At 37.3% G+C, this 14918-nt stretch overlaps 1 long non-coding RNA gene across 2 annotated transcripts in view; it reads right to left on the bottom strand.

The window, feature by feature from the left end:
* Nucleotides 1-2345: 2345 nt before the first annotated feature.
* Nucleotides 2346-14918, bottom strand: part of LOC140500952 (uncharacterized) — a 53804-nt gene continuing 41231 nt past the window's right edge. The window contains exons 2-7 of one of the 2 annotated variants that reach the window (XR_011965987.1): nt 9397-9464; nt 5653-5774; nt 5129-5245; nt 4063-4275; nt 3332-3451; nt 2346-2559 (exon numbers count right to left, since the gene is read on the bottom strand). This is a non-coding gene — a long non-coding RNA (uncharacterized lncRNA). Of the gene's footprint in view, nt 2560-3331; nt 3452-4062; nt 5246-5652; nt 5775-9396; nt 9465-14918 lie in introns of both variants that reach the window. The other variant, XR_011965986.1, reaches the window with a different exon arrangement.

The following is a 14918-nucleotide window of genomic DNA, read 5'->3' as shown; positions in this document are numbered from 1 at the left end:
TATTTTACTTGACTAGGCATATTTGTCATGCAAAATTAGTTTTTCTTTTCTTTTTTCAATGGGGTGTGGAGTAGGGGGAGAGAAAATAGATTTTTGTCAATTTAGAGTAGAGGGTGCTATATATGTGGAATATTGCATGCACTTTCAGATGAGGTCACTGTATCATTAATTTCATTAAGTGTTTTACTTTTTTATAAGAGACCTCTCACAGAGCGGAGATAATTTATACAGGTTAGCAATGTAAGAAACAGAATAAATTAATAAACTCTAATTAAAAAAAAGATTAGAGTGAGAGAAATGGGGGTGCTAAGGTTGTATCTGACCAGACACTTGAAGGAAAATAAGGCCTCCTCTGAGTGGGGATGACAAGGAAGTGCATTCCAATCATAGGAGATGGTGGGTGTGAATTCATGGAGGTGGGGAGCTGGAGACATGAGTGTGGAGAAGAGTTATATAAATAGACCTCTTTGTCTGGAACTTGGGCTTTGTCTGGAACATAGGGAGTAGTATGACATAAATCTGGAAAAGCAGGTGGAAGCCAGATTGTGGAGGTCCTTAAATATCAGGCTAAGTTTGTATTTTACTCTGTAGGCAATAAAACTGCTGAAATTTTGAGCAGAGGAGTCAAATGGTTAGACCTCTGCCTTAGGAATATTATTTTGGCAGCTGTGTGGTAGAGAGGTTGGAGAAGGAAAAGAATGGAAATAGGGAGATCATTTAGGAAGATATTATAATATTTCAAGTGAGAAATGGTGAGGACTTGAATTAGTGTCAATAGAGAGAGATGGGGATAGACAGTGTAGAATTGACAAAACTTGATAACAGATGAAGTCTGATGAAGAGGAAAGAGACAAGGATAACTCAAGATTACAATTGTGAGTGAGAGGGAAGATATCCTCAACAGAAATAGAGAAGTTTGGAGGGGATATAAGTTTAGGAGGGAAGATAATGAGTTCTATATTGGACATATTTAATTTGAGATTCCCCCCAAGACATCCAAAAGGAGTTATTCAGCAAGCAATTGGCTATACTTGACTGAAGTTCAGGATAGATTACCTAACATTTTGTGTTTTTGTCCTAGGTGCCAAAAGAATAAAATTATGTAGACCTGGTCCATGCCCTTCAGAAATTTATAATCTAACACACATACACACACGCACACACACACGGACACACAAACACACACACCTGTATTTGCAGCAAACAGCCAATAGAAGGAAAGGACAATTAAACTTTCACCTCATATGCAGGACAATTAAGTGGTGCAATATACAAGTGGATGGCACATAATAAGTACTTTATAAGTGATTGTTGACTGACTAGAAGGAAAAGATAAATTCCTAATTTGGATGAAAGGCTGCGATGTTACATATAATACAATATGATATAATATGATGTAATGTGATATAATGTGATGTGTGATATGTGATATGACATAATATAATATAATGTAATACAATGTAATATAATACAATACAATATAATTCATTAAGCCTGGCACTGTTCTAAGTACTGTGGATACACACACACACAAAAGATAGTTTCTACCCTCAAGGAGTTTACAATTTAACTAGGGAAGAAGACATACAAAAAGAAGCTGACAGTGGGGTTGAGGGCAAAGAGTATCCAACATGGGGCATGATGATAGTGTGCTTGAAAGCAACCAATGAAGGTTGTTCATGGCAAGCAGCAAGGAGTCAGAGAATATCTCTTCATCCTCTGAAGTGGGAAAGGGAGGAAGACCTTTTGCATCATATATTTCCAGTGGGATATTAAACTCAACAGGGACCTTGTCTCTTCTTCCTTATCTTCATGTTCAAGAGAACTCATGTTAAATCCAATGCTTACCTGTTCCTCAAAGTTTGATGCAACTTTTTTAGGTTGGCATTGTTGGAGTGCCAGGAATTGATGGTATAACAGAATCATCCATGTGAGTATGTGGATCTCCATTCTATTACCGAGTATACTTTATATTTAATAAACCCAGTTGTCTTTATTGTTGCTACATAGTATCCTTCTCACTATAACTCACCTGCCACCATGGATTACTCAAGTCCTAGGTTCAGGCAAACAGCCTTTCACGAAAAATTTATTCAAATACCTCCCCCTACCCAAGTTCCTGAGGTGGTTAAAAGCAATTGACAAGGAGATTACCTGGGGTTTCCAGAACTCCCTGACAAAATTCCAAAAACTTCTTTTATTTTTTTCTTTCCCAAAGGACCCACAATTGGGTCCCAGATCAATCTACCTGTGGGCAAAATGAATCCCAACAGCGTCAGCTTTGCAGCACAACTTTGACTCTTTGTGATTGAACTGACCATGCTATAAACAACAGCTTTGGTTATTTGGTTATTTTAATGAAAATTTAGCAATCTAACAAATGCTCTGTATTTTTCACAGTTCATTTTAGTGCAGCTCACAGATGTAGATGGCCTATGAATGAGAAGAAAGGGAAATCTTCTGTAGTGAGTCTGATGATGGTCTGAGATGGGAGGACTGAGGTAGTTCTTCAGAGGAAGGCAACAGAGGAAGGAAACAATGGTGAGCTGATTAGACCCTCTAGGAAAAGATGGGGAAAATGGACAATTTTATTTTAAGAATTAATTAAATTTTCATTTTTTCCTCATTCAACTTCTCTACCAAAATGCTGATGTTTAAGTATAACTCCAATTCAAACTCAATATTTGTCCTGTTAATAATAATAGCTAGCTTTTATCTTGTGCTTTGATGTTTGCAAGTGTTTTATATATATATATATATTATCTCTGTTGATCCTTACAACAACCTTGAGAGGTAGATCATATTAGTCCTATTTTAAACAAGAAGAAAGTCAGGCAGAGAAAGGCAAAGTGATGTTTCCAGGTCAAACAGCTAGTTAATATCTGAGCACAGGCCTTCTTAACTCCAAGTACAATACTCTATCTACCATAGCACCTAGATGCTCTTATCCTTAGGACCAAATAGATGGATGAATGCAAACTGACACATAATGAAAAGCTTCTATGCTTATAATTTTGAAGAAAATGATCCAATGAGCAGAGTTTCTAAATGAGGATATTTGCACGGGCAGAAAAGGAAAAAAAAAACTAGGATTTATTATTTTGTAAAAACAAATTAGTGTGAATCAGGGAATAAGAGAACATTTATTGCTTTCTGTTTGGTACAAATAGAACAGACTTTATGAATTATGGCATTCTAAAGTTTGAACTTTTTAATTCATTGGTGTATATAGGTTGGAAACACCATTTCTGTTAAGGGATAAGGAATTTGGTGTAATAGAAAGAACATTGTATCTAGAGACTAAGTTCAAGTTTAAGCTCAGACACATTACCTGAATGACCTTGGCTGAGTTATTTTAATATTCTGGACCTCAGTTCTTTCATCTGTACAATAAGGGAGTTGGGCCAGATTCCTTCCAAGGTAGGTTCCTTCAAATTCTAAATTTATTATCCTATGGAAGTATAAATACTCTTAAAACATATTTAATACAAGTTAAGTTTTTCAGCTGATTTTCTAGTGGGATGATCTTTAAAGAATATTTTTCATATTTATTTTAATTTTGTGATAAGCAAGTTCAGGGCAGAATGCAGTGAAGTTTAATTTAATTTTTGGATTTACTGAAAATCTACACAATGATTGTTCTGTCTTGGCTTAACAGCTTGTGTGTCAATAAAACTGAGTGAAATCAAAGGAAAACTCCAAATGATATTATTACAAATTCATTCAATATGAAGAGGAGTAAGAAAGTTGGCAAAGCAGCCTTACTGCTTGCCTAACAGGATAGATCTTTGCTTATGCTGCAAAACTGACAAATAGCTCTTCTTGTGGAAAATATGCTGGGAATATGAGCAAATGTGAGCTACTTCATCATTCACAAAGTGTCAAAATCAGTACCAAATCTCCAGATTGGCTTCTAGGGGTGAGGTGGAGGGAATCCTGAACTGATATGATGCAATTTGTTTTGACGTGGTTGCACAGGGAGATTTGAGAGGGACTGGTATATTCAAGGGAAAGGGTAGAAAACATAGGGAACCCCAGTGCTTTTAACTTTTATGGACTTACATGAACAAAGCAATGAATTGTATTCAAAAATGAAATTAACTCAGTCATCCAGCATCTCATTTTGATTTGTAGAACTTTTCCGATGACATTTTTTATGAAGCAATTGTGATGCCCCTTTATTCTCTTCATAAGCATTTCTTTTTAGTGTTCGCTACATGTCAATCACTACACTGAGTGCAAAGATAATCAAAACTGTCCCTTCCCCCAAAGAACCTATGGGATTAAAGAACATTTCAACAGAGAAGTGAATACAAAACATATAAAAGGAAATACAAAGAAATTTCAGGAGTGAAGGCTTTAATGGCTTGGGGAGAGTGAATCAGCATAGGCTTCCTGAAAAAGATAGCCTTTGATATAAACTCTGAAGGAAGCTCGGAATTCTGTGATTTGGACGTGAAGAGGAAGTGCATCTCAGGCATGGAGAGTTTAAGTCTTGACAAATAATGCTATATGAAATTATGGAGGATAGCATGCTTAGAAACATCATGTCAAGCAGTTTAATCTACTATCACTCAACATTGTCATATTTGCGGTTTCTCTGCTCATGTGGCAGGATGCAGGACATCCATACATCCAAGGAAAGAATAGACTCTTAAAAACATTCTTATATAATGAGGGAATAATAAGAGAGTAGCTGGTTGTCCTTGACTAGTTCAGGTCATCTGGATCAGATGAGCTGTATCCTTAGGTACCAAAAGAAACTTCAGGGATAATTACAAAGCCACTGTCATTGGTATTTGAATAATCATCGAAAATGGGGGTAATAGCATGAAGTTAGAAAAGGGCAAATGTTGCCCCAGTTTTCAAAAAAAAAAAGGAAGAGAACAAAGGCTTCCAGTTATAGGCCAATGGGTTTAAATGGCTGCTTCCAAGTTCCAATTTCTGTGCTTCTGTGATTAAGGAAGGAAGCTTTTATTAATTGCCTACTGTGTGTCAGACATTGTGGCTAAGCGCTTTACAAATATTATCTCACTTGATCATCACAACAACTTTGGGAAGTAGGTACTATTATTATCCTTATTATAAAACTGAGGAAACTGAGGCAAACAAGGATTAAGTGACTTACCCAAGGCCACACAGCTAGTAAGTATCAGAGGCCAGATTTGAACTCAGATCTTTGTGATTCCAGGTCAAGCACACTATCCACTGTGCTGCCAGATGCTTCATTAAACATTAAAGTATTCTAGGAAAAGAGTTATTATTAATCTCTTGCTAAAATCACGTATAAAATTAGGATAAAATTCAAGCTTTTCAAAACATAATGTTTTCAAAAATAACATAATGTTATTAAAACTAGTGGTTGAAAACTAAGTGGGCTGGGAACTAATCTGGTTCCCCCACTTCCTATGCTTACCCTTTGGCAAAGCTCTCTTTGGGTCTTGTTTTCCTTATTTATGAAATGACATTATTGGATTAGAAGTCACAGATTGACAAAACCATGTTTTATGGGCCAAATCTGGCCTCCTTCTGTTTGGTATGGCCTGTGGACTAAAAATGGTTTTTACATTTTAAAATATTCTTTCTTAGCTTATCAGCCACATAAAAACTTGCCGGAAGGCCAATTTGGCCCACAGGCCATACTTTGCTTACCTTTGGATGAGATGATCCATGAATGAGATCCCTTCCAACTCTAAAGCTCTGTGATGTTATGACCGTGCTGCAGAAACTCTGTCAAAGTAGTTATCCATATAAGGAGGCTGGTCTGGAAACGTCTAGGTTGAGGACGACATTTATGGGGTTGTGAGCAGCTAAAGAATGTCATATTCTTTCAGCCTAAGCACAATAGTTTTTTGCAGATGTAGGGTACAATAGAATAAGGGTGTATGTGCACAATTCAGTCAGGTTTTGTATATTCAATCTAGAGAAGAAAGAGGATGAAGTCTGTCAAACCAGCACAAGATTGTTGTTCTGTCTGGGAGGAATGTCTTATTTATTTTCCTATTGCCCTCAATGTACTTTTTACATAGATAGTTTGATGAAAGATGAAAGAAAGAAGGAAGAAAGGAAGGTAAGGGAGAGAAAGAAAAAAAGAAAGAGAGGAAAATCAGGGAAAGAAAGAAGGAAAGAAAAAAGGAAGGGAGTGAAGGAAAAGAATGAAGGAAGGAAAGAGGAAGAGAGGGAAAGAGAAGGGAGAGAGTGAGGAAGGAATAATTCACTGAAAAAATGAATAAGAAGCATTTATTAATAATCTACCTATTGCTGACACTTTCCTAAGTTCTTAACTGCAAACTAAGCTCTTGTTTACAGCTTTATGCCAAACTAAGTCTACATACTCAATGGCAGAACTATGATAAAACTTGAAACAGAAACTGCTCCTCTGTACAGTCTGCTACATTTGCATCTTTGTTGACTGGTGGAGTTGACCTAAATTATAGTTCCCCAGATGTATGCAGACACAGTTTTAACAGTACCCTGAAATTTCTACTCACATGTAACTACCAGATTCTCTGGGTTATTTAATTCATTTGAATTGGGGCCTTAAAAATAAGAAGGAATTCAAATGATGACAAATTTCTATAAGGAGAGGGTCAAGCATTCCAAGAACAAGAAAGGCTGTGAGCATCACTTAGATACAACCATGGTATGCTCTCAATTGCAATATCTTCCTAGTAGATATAGTATTTTTATATTGCAAGCAACACACATCAAGAAACTGGCCAGACCTCTCCTTGCACCTTTGTTATTGATAGATTCTGTAATTGACTAGGACAGAACCATATTTAGTCCCATGCCATATCTCTAGAATTTCTTCTTTTCTATCTCTATAAACCACCATTCAAATCCAAGATCTTATCACCTTGTGCCTGGATTACAATATATAATCTTGGCAGGATCTCTGATTTTTAGTCAGTCTTTTTCTGCTGCAATCCATTCTGCATATTAATAAATGGAATATTCTTCCTTAAAAATAATTTTCCTTAAACCAATCCTTTGTTTAAGTGTCTAGAGTGGATCTATAATGCCTCTCCATTCAGTTGAACACTGTTCTGTTTATATGTCTCAAACTGCATCTCTCACAATGGCCCAAATTTGGTCGGTCCATTCTTACCCTATCAGGTCCTCTATTTTTCTCTGTATGTGGATGATCTGTTGCTTACTCAAGCTATGAAACCAAATTAAATTGTCCTTTTCCTCAAATCTATAATACTCAGTTCTCAAAATGAATCGACTCACCTCTTTCAGGAAGTTTTTCTTGGCTAATTTGCCCCCTCATATTCAGTACTTTCAGCCCTTTTATACCTATTAACACTATAAAGTGATACTCTTACCTATAGTTTTGTTTCATGTAAATGTCTTTTTCTGCAAGCAAAAGTTAGATTCCTCACTGGAGAGAGCTCTGACTTCTACTTCTTGTTTCTCCATTTGGTTATGAATTTTAGGAAAGCAGATTTTAATGGATTCAAGGAAAATGTAATTTGGATATCATGAACTAAAACTACAAGGGGAATCAGTCACAAAGGAATGGAAACTCAAAAATGAAAGTACAAAGACACAAAGGGAAATAATTCAGATGACAAAGAGAAATGAGAGTTGCTTGAAAGACCTACATGTCAGATAATGCATCTAAAAGTGCCATGCCATAGGAATCTGGCTGGGTAGGTTAAAACTCCAAATGAGTAAAAGCTAACGAGGAAAGATGAGGACAAGAAATCTTTTTTTTTTTTTTCAAAGCTATATTGAAGGTAAGAAAAGGATTAAAAGGGAGACATGGCTACTGCTTCTGGTGAATGGGACAAAAGAGGGAAGACAGAGCTTCTCAATTTTTATTTTATTTCTTTTCTTTTCTCATAAGGAGAATAATTTCTGCACCAGAAAGAACATAAGGAAAATGACTAAAATAAGATGATACCCTATCAAGGTATGGAGATTAAAAATTTTTAGATGTGTTCGATCCATTCAAGTCACCTGACCTAGATGAAATACATCCTTGGGTAGTTAAAGAACTATCAAATATGTGGTTGAACAATTCTTAGTGATTTTTGAAGAATTGTGGAGAATGGGAAGTTATAATAGGAGTAGAGGAGGGCAACCATTTGCCAAAAAGGGAAGAGAATAGATCCAATGAACTATACAGGCTAGGAAGCTTGTTTCAATTCCTGGGGAAATTCTACCCTATATAATCAAAGAGATGATTACTGAACATCTAGAAAGGCATGACTTCCTCAAGAACAAGTCATTCCAGACTAACCTCATTTCCTTTTCTTTGGTAGGGTTATTCAATTAGTAGATAATGTAAATGCTGTAGGTATGGTTTACTTGGGAATCGTCAAATCATTCATTAAACTAAACTTTAATTCGGTAAAGAATTATTCATGTGGAAAAAGCGGAGAGATGGGGTTAAATTGTTGTACAGTTAAATGGATCCAGAACTGAATAAAAAAACTGGATTCAAGTAGCAGTCATTAATGGTTTGATGTTGCCTTGGAAGGAGCTCTCCAAAGGATTGTGCTACCAATCTGTACATGGCCCTGCCCTAGTCAAGATTTTATCAATGACTTATTTGAATACATAGAGAGAATACTCATCAAATTTGCATATGACACAGAGCTGGAAGGAATAGATAACAACACATCAGGTGACTGAGTAAGGATTCAAAAAGATCTCGAAAGGGTAGAACATTGAGCTGAATCTAATAAGATTAAATTTAATACACTTGGATTCAAGAAATTGACTTAAATATAAATTGAGGAAGACATGGTCAGAAAGCAGATTGTCTAAAAAACACAAACTTTGTAGCTGATTTCAAGCTTAATAAGAGTCAAACTCCACATATAGTAGCCAAGAAAGTTAATGCAATCTTGTACTACATGAAGAGTCATTGCTTCTTAAAATAAGGAGGTGACAATCCATCTGTACTAAGCCCTGGTGAAATCACATCTGGAGTATTGTGTTCAGCTCTGATCTCCACATTTCAGGGATGATATTGATAAGTTGGAGAGCATTCAAAGGAGGTCAGCTAGGATGGTGAAAGACCTCCAGTCCTTAGTAAATAATGATAATAGTTAGCATTTACACAACATTTTAAAGGTTTACAATGTACTTTATAAATATTATTGAATAATATCTTCACCTTAAGCAGTAGATGCTATTTATTATTCCCATTAATAAGGAAACTGAGGAAGATTTAATAGTCACTTAACTCTATTAACTCAAGTGACTTGCCCAGGGTCACGAAACTCATAGATGACTGAAATAGGATTTGAATTCATGTCTTCCAGACTGCAAGTGTAGCACTTGATCTGATATACTAGCTGGCTGTCTCATATACAGAGAGGTTGAAAGAAATGGGGATGTTTAGCCTAGAGAGTAGCCTCAGGGGAGTATGATAGGTACCTCCAACACCTGAAGAGCTGCCATGTAGAGCAGATATTAACCTTGCTCCATTTGGTTCCAGAATGATCCTAGAAGAAAAATGATACAATGTTTAAAGTGATTCAGTCTTGGTTTAAAATTTAAAAAATTTAAAATTTAAAAATTATAGCTACTTAAAAGTAGAATGAGATGCTTTGGGAAGTGGTAGATTTCACTTTACTGGAAGCCTTCAAGGTAAGGTTGGATGACCTTTTTCAGGTATATTGTAGATAAGATTCTTTTGTGAGAGTGAATACCAACTAGATGGTCATTGAGATGCCATTTAACTTTGGAATTATATGGTTCTAATTGCTGTATTATTGCAGAGCTGCCCAAATGAGGCAATTACTTAAAACTTTTTGTCCTAGCCATCCACATCAGAAAAAGCAGATGTAGAAAAACTTTCTATTGTTCAGATTGTGAAATGCAGTTGGATCAACAACCCACTGAGCTATAATTATAGTATGTACTAAATAAAAGTTTATTGGATGAATGAATGAATGCATGAAAGTCATAGAAAGGATGTGCCAAGATGCTGCTGCCTTGCACAGGAGGATCCTAAATATAGAGTTCCAAGCAACTTCAATTCAGAAATTCATATTTCATACACAGGGGAAATAATATCATTGTTTAGTACACCTTGAGTTTGTTCTCAGGGCAGCTAGGTGGCTCAGTGGATAGAATGCCAGGCCTAGGGTCAAGACTGATCTTCATGAGTTCAAATCTGGCTGCGGACACTAACTGTGTGACCCTGGGCAAGTTGTTTAACCCTGTTTGTCTCAGTTCCCTCATCTGGGAAAATGAGCTGGAGAAGGAAAGGGCAAACCACTCCTGTATCTTTGCCAAGAAAACCCCAAATGAGGTCATGAAGACTCAGGCAAGACTGAAATGACTGAACAATGAGTTTGTTCTGATGTCTGATCTCACATTTATTTCTGTTGGCTTTCCTGACAAATATACCTTTCACCCAAAGTACATTCTCTTTACATTTTGAATGGAAAATGCTTCTAAATATTTGAGTTCTTCATTTATTGATTGAATGAACACTTATTAAGTGTCTCAATGAACTGGGCACTTAGTGGGTGGCACCATAGAAAGTATTCCCTTTGATTTGACTATGTACATGCCAGGAAAAAAAAACACTAAATCAGTCTTCTGGAGATACACTTTAAGGGCCCACTGGGCACTTTGTGCCCCTCCACCATTCATCTTGGGAGTTGAAAAGTAAGCAGAAGACATAGTCCCTGCCCTTGAAGAGCTTAGAGTTCAATGCTTCTTTAATGTTTGAGAAAGTCTATCATCATGGCATATGGGAAAGAAGATAATTCAGTGTAGGTAATTCTAGAGTGTCCTATTTGCTCTAAAATAGTTGTTATGTTTCTAGGGCTGTAATGGAACGAAGAAATGCCAAGTAACTATTGCTGAGTTATAGCCAAGGGCATGTTTCTCAGGCTTTCCTTTCTATGCCTTGGTAGTTTTAGGAGGAGAAAGGGGAAGGGGGAAGGGTACCAGATTCACAGTCCCAGGAATTTTTGTATGATTTTAGGCCAGGGGGAAGTGGGGATGATATTGAGAAAAATGCCTTTTTTATTTTTTAATTTCCAGAGTGGTACATAACTCTAGGGGAATCTAGATATGTAAGCTGTTATTATCATTGTCTTTTCTCTAAACACTCATTTGGCATCTCCCTGAAAATGATCTTTTGACTATAGTCATTTCCCTAAAATATCATCACAAATAATATTAAAAATAAAAGAATTGGGTTGCATTGTCAAGTAATACCATCTTCCCCCATTTAAAAAGAGACTGCCTTCTTGGGCATCAGGCGGGTGGGAACAATGAAGTATTAAAAAAACTGGTTATGACAAGTGAATAAAAAACATAAATGAATGCAGAAGTCTGCTATTTAATGTAGTGTATGCCGGTATTTAAACAGGTCTATATCTGTCACACAAGCCTCTTTTCTGAGACTGGCACAGCCTGTTCTGCATTTGGTTTCCAGAATCAGCAAATTACATTGGCAGAACAAAGCTGTCATATTTGGTGGTATTTTGTTACATCCATTATTTCACTTAAGTTTAGACATCTCTTTGCAAAATCAGATCCTGCCTTTAAAAAAAACTGCCTTGTTTTGCAACATTAAACAAAATGACAAGCTGGAAAAAAAATAGTTGGTTAGTAAGCAATGAGTTGGGGAAGGTTCCATTTCAGGTTCAGAAATGAAGTATCAAGTCAGCAAATGCAGTAACAGATTTTTTTTAAAGCAAAGAGTAATTCAGATACAATCATTGGTACAAAATAATATTCAATAAAAGCAGAGGTATGATAACGGAAATTGAATTTAGAGCCTGAAGAGGAGGAATGGATCAGGGATAGAGAGGTGGGGCTTATCATCACAAGGGACAACTACTATCCAGGCAGAGACCCCACTGTTTTTACTTGTGAAGGTCATTCTGTTAGTTCTTTTTATCAGGATTACTGTGATGATAGGAGACCCTACGTGTAGACAAAACAACTGAGAGATAGATAGGCAGCATTTCCTACTTCACAGTTAATTGCTTTGGCATCATATAGACATAGCCTGTCTACAGGCAATCTTTGGGAATGGAACGAGAATAAAAACACACATTTGGACTCTTTGGCAAGTGGTAATATCTCTTTGGGTCTTTCCCCCTCCATGTCCCTCTCTGTGAGAAGCAATAAAAAGTTATACTTTCTCTTTGGGTTGCCCATTTACGGATCTCCCCTGTCCCAATTCATTCTGTACCTTGCAGCCAGAATTGGTCAAGAAGGGTACTAATTTTATCAGATCACAAATCTCCTCTGATTTCTTCCAGAGTTCCCAATTAGCTGAAAGAATGAATATGAATGATTGTTTATGGACCTCCAGGGAACTGGCCATGTTGTCTCACCTTATATACCCTAGCTGGGGATATCTAGATTCAACTCTTGATGTGGAATCCGTTCTCTCATTTCCTGTTTCTTTACTCAAGCTGCTCCCCAAGCAGTATTTTCTCCTCCCTCCACCACCTGCTCTTATTTGAGTCCTTCAATATTACATTTTCATTAGCAAAGTTCACTTACCAAGGGCCTAATTTTTTATGACACTGTGGAAACAGAACCCTACAAACTGATTTTATTCTGACCCTTTAGAGCCAAGGTTTTTTAAAACTTTTTTACATTATGGACTCTTCTGGAAGTCTGGTGAAGACAATAGATCCTGTCCCAGGTTATTCTGAGAACATTATTATTTTTTAAATGCATAAAATAAAATATATAGCACTATAAAGGAAACCAATTATGGTGAAATAGTTATCAAAATATATATTTTTAAAAGTTCATGGATCTGGCGTTTGGAAGCCCTGCTTCTAGAAGTTTTTCTCCAGGGTGGGGAACCTGCCTCCTCAAGGTCACACATGGCCCTCTAGGTCCTCAAGTGCAGCCCTTTAACTGAATACAAACTTCATAGAACAAATTCCCTTTATATAAGAATTTGTTCTGTAAAACTTGAACTCAGTCAAAAGGCTGCACTTGAGGACCTAGAAGGTGCCATGTGGCTTGAGGCCACAGGCTCCCCATCCCTTTAAGTCTATCACCTGCCTCTGCATAGGCACACAAATACATAATGTCTCAGACAATGAAATTTTAAAATTCAGCTTAAAAATAGTGAATCATAATAAGGATACTCTAGGTTCAGGGAACTAGATAAGTACAGAGATCGATTGTAGTATATTGTGGGAGGTAAGGTGCAAAGTGAATATTATCCTTAACTAGGTGTCAGGAAGACTCCTGTTCCCATTCTGTCTCTAACGCTAGCTATGTGACAACTTAAGAATTTCTTTATCCTCTCTGTGCCTCAGTTTCCTCATTTATAAAATGAAGGGACCGGTTTATATGACCTCTAAAGCTCCTTCCAATTCTGAACCTTTGATCCTATGCATTAGAATTACGCAATTGTGCAGCCAGAAAGGACTTTTCAAAGAATCTAATCCAATCCCCTCATTTTCCAGATAAGATTAAGTGTCTTATCCAAGATCACAAGGTGATCTTAGAAAAACCAGTCAGTCAGTTAACAAGCAGTTATTAATCTCTTACTATGTGCCAGGCACTAGACTAAGCACTAGAAATGCAAGAGAGGCAAAAAAACATAATCCCTTGTGCTCAAGGATTTCACATTCTAATGGAGGAGGCAACATGAAAATAATTATGCAAAATATATACAGTATAAATGGAAGGTAATCTCTAGGGAGAGGCAAGAACAGCAGGGAGGACTGGGAAAGGCTTCCTTCATAAGGGGGGATTTGAGCTGATTCTTGAAGGAAGCTAGGAGTTGGAAGTGAGGAGGGACAGGAGAGAGCCAATGCACACAGTCAGGAGATGTAATGTTTTGTATTAGGAGTAATGAGTTGTAGCTAGACTTCTACTAGGGGACTAAAGGGTAAAAAGGCCTAGAAAGGTAGGAAGGGTCTAGGTAAGGGCTGTATGGGCCAAATAAGGAATTTTATATTTGATTTTAGGGTGTGGGGTTGACATAGTCAGACCTGCACTTTAGGGAAATCATTTTTGCCGCTGAGTGGAAGATGAATTGGGGTTGTGAGAGACTTGAGATAGGGAGACCAATCAAAAGGCTTTTTCAATAGCCCAGGCAAGAGGTGATGGGGTCTGAAGGAGGGTGGTGGTTCTACGAGTGGAGAGAAGGGAGATATTTTGAATATAAGAACCATACACAAGAGACTGGTTATGTGGGGTGAGGGAGAATCAGAACTCTAGGATGAAATGGAGGTTGCAAAACCTGAGTGACTAGGAGCAAGGTCGTGCCTTCAATTGTTATAGGAAAGTTGGGAAGAGAAGAGGGTTTGGGGCAAAAGCTACTGAACTCTGGGACATGTTGAGTTTGAGATAAATTCTAATTTTAACTAATTAATTATCTATGGTGTGGATGTGTGTGTGTTGGGGATGATGCTTCCTCTCAGCACTTAGCTCAGGGTCTGACACTCGTGAGCTCTTAATAAATTCCTATTGATGTGCTTTGCCATTATCCCTTCCCCTCTTTCCTCCTTTCTCCCCTGTCCCAAGCCCTGTTTTGGTTCTGTGACTTCTTCGTGGGAGATTTTTCCCGTATTGCCGAGAGTTAGCCCTCCTGCCTAGACCTGGGCAGAAGGCCCAGGATCTCAACACCAAGCAAAATTATCAAGAAAGGAACCATTCTAATCTTTATTAAAAGTTCTGGAGAATCAGAGTTTTTCCCTTGATCAAGCTCAGAAGTCTTCATGGTAAAAATGGGATTGTTTTTCCAAATAGGTAGATTTCTTGGTAGGTTTTTAGAGTTTTTTCAGGGGAGAGGGATATCTGTTGCATCATTTCTGTCAAGTCCGACTCTTTGTGATCCCAGTTTTGGAGGATTTCTTGGCAAATATACTGGATTGGTTTGCCATTTCCTTCTCCAGCTCATTTTTACAGGAACTGAGGCAAACAAGGTTAAACGACTTGCCCAGGATCCTACA

Source organism: Notamacropus eugenii, chromosome 4 (genome assembly GCF_028372415.1).
Source record: "Notamacropus eugenii isolate mMacEug1 chromosome 4, mMacEug1.pri_v2, whole genome shotgun sequence".
Taxonomy (NCBI): domain Eukaryota; kingdom Metazoa; phylum Chordata; class Mammalia; order Diprotodontia; family Macropodidae; genus Notamacropus; species Notamacropus eugenii.
The sequence above is the reverse complement of the archived record's forward strand: the minus strand, read 5'-3'. Positions and strand labels throughout refer to the sequence as shown.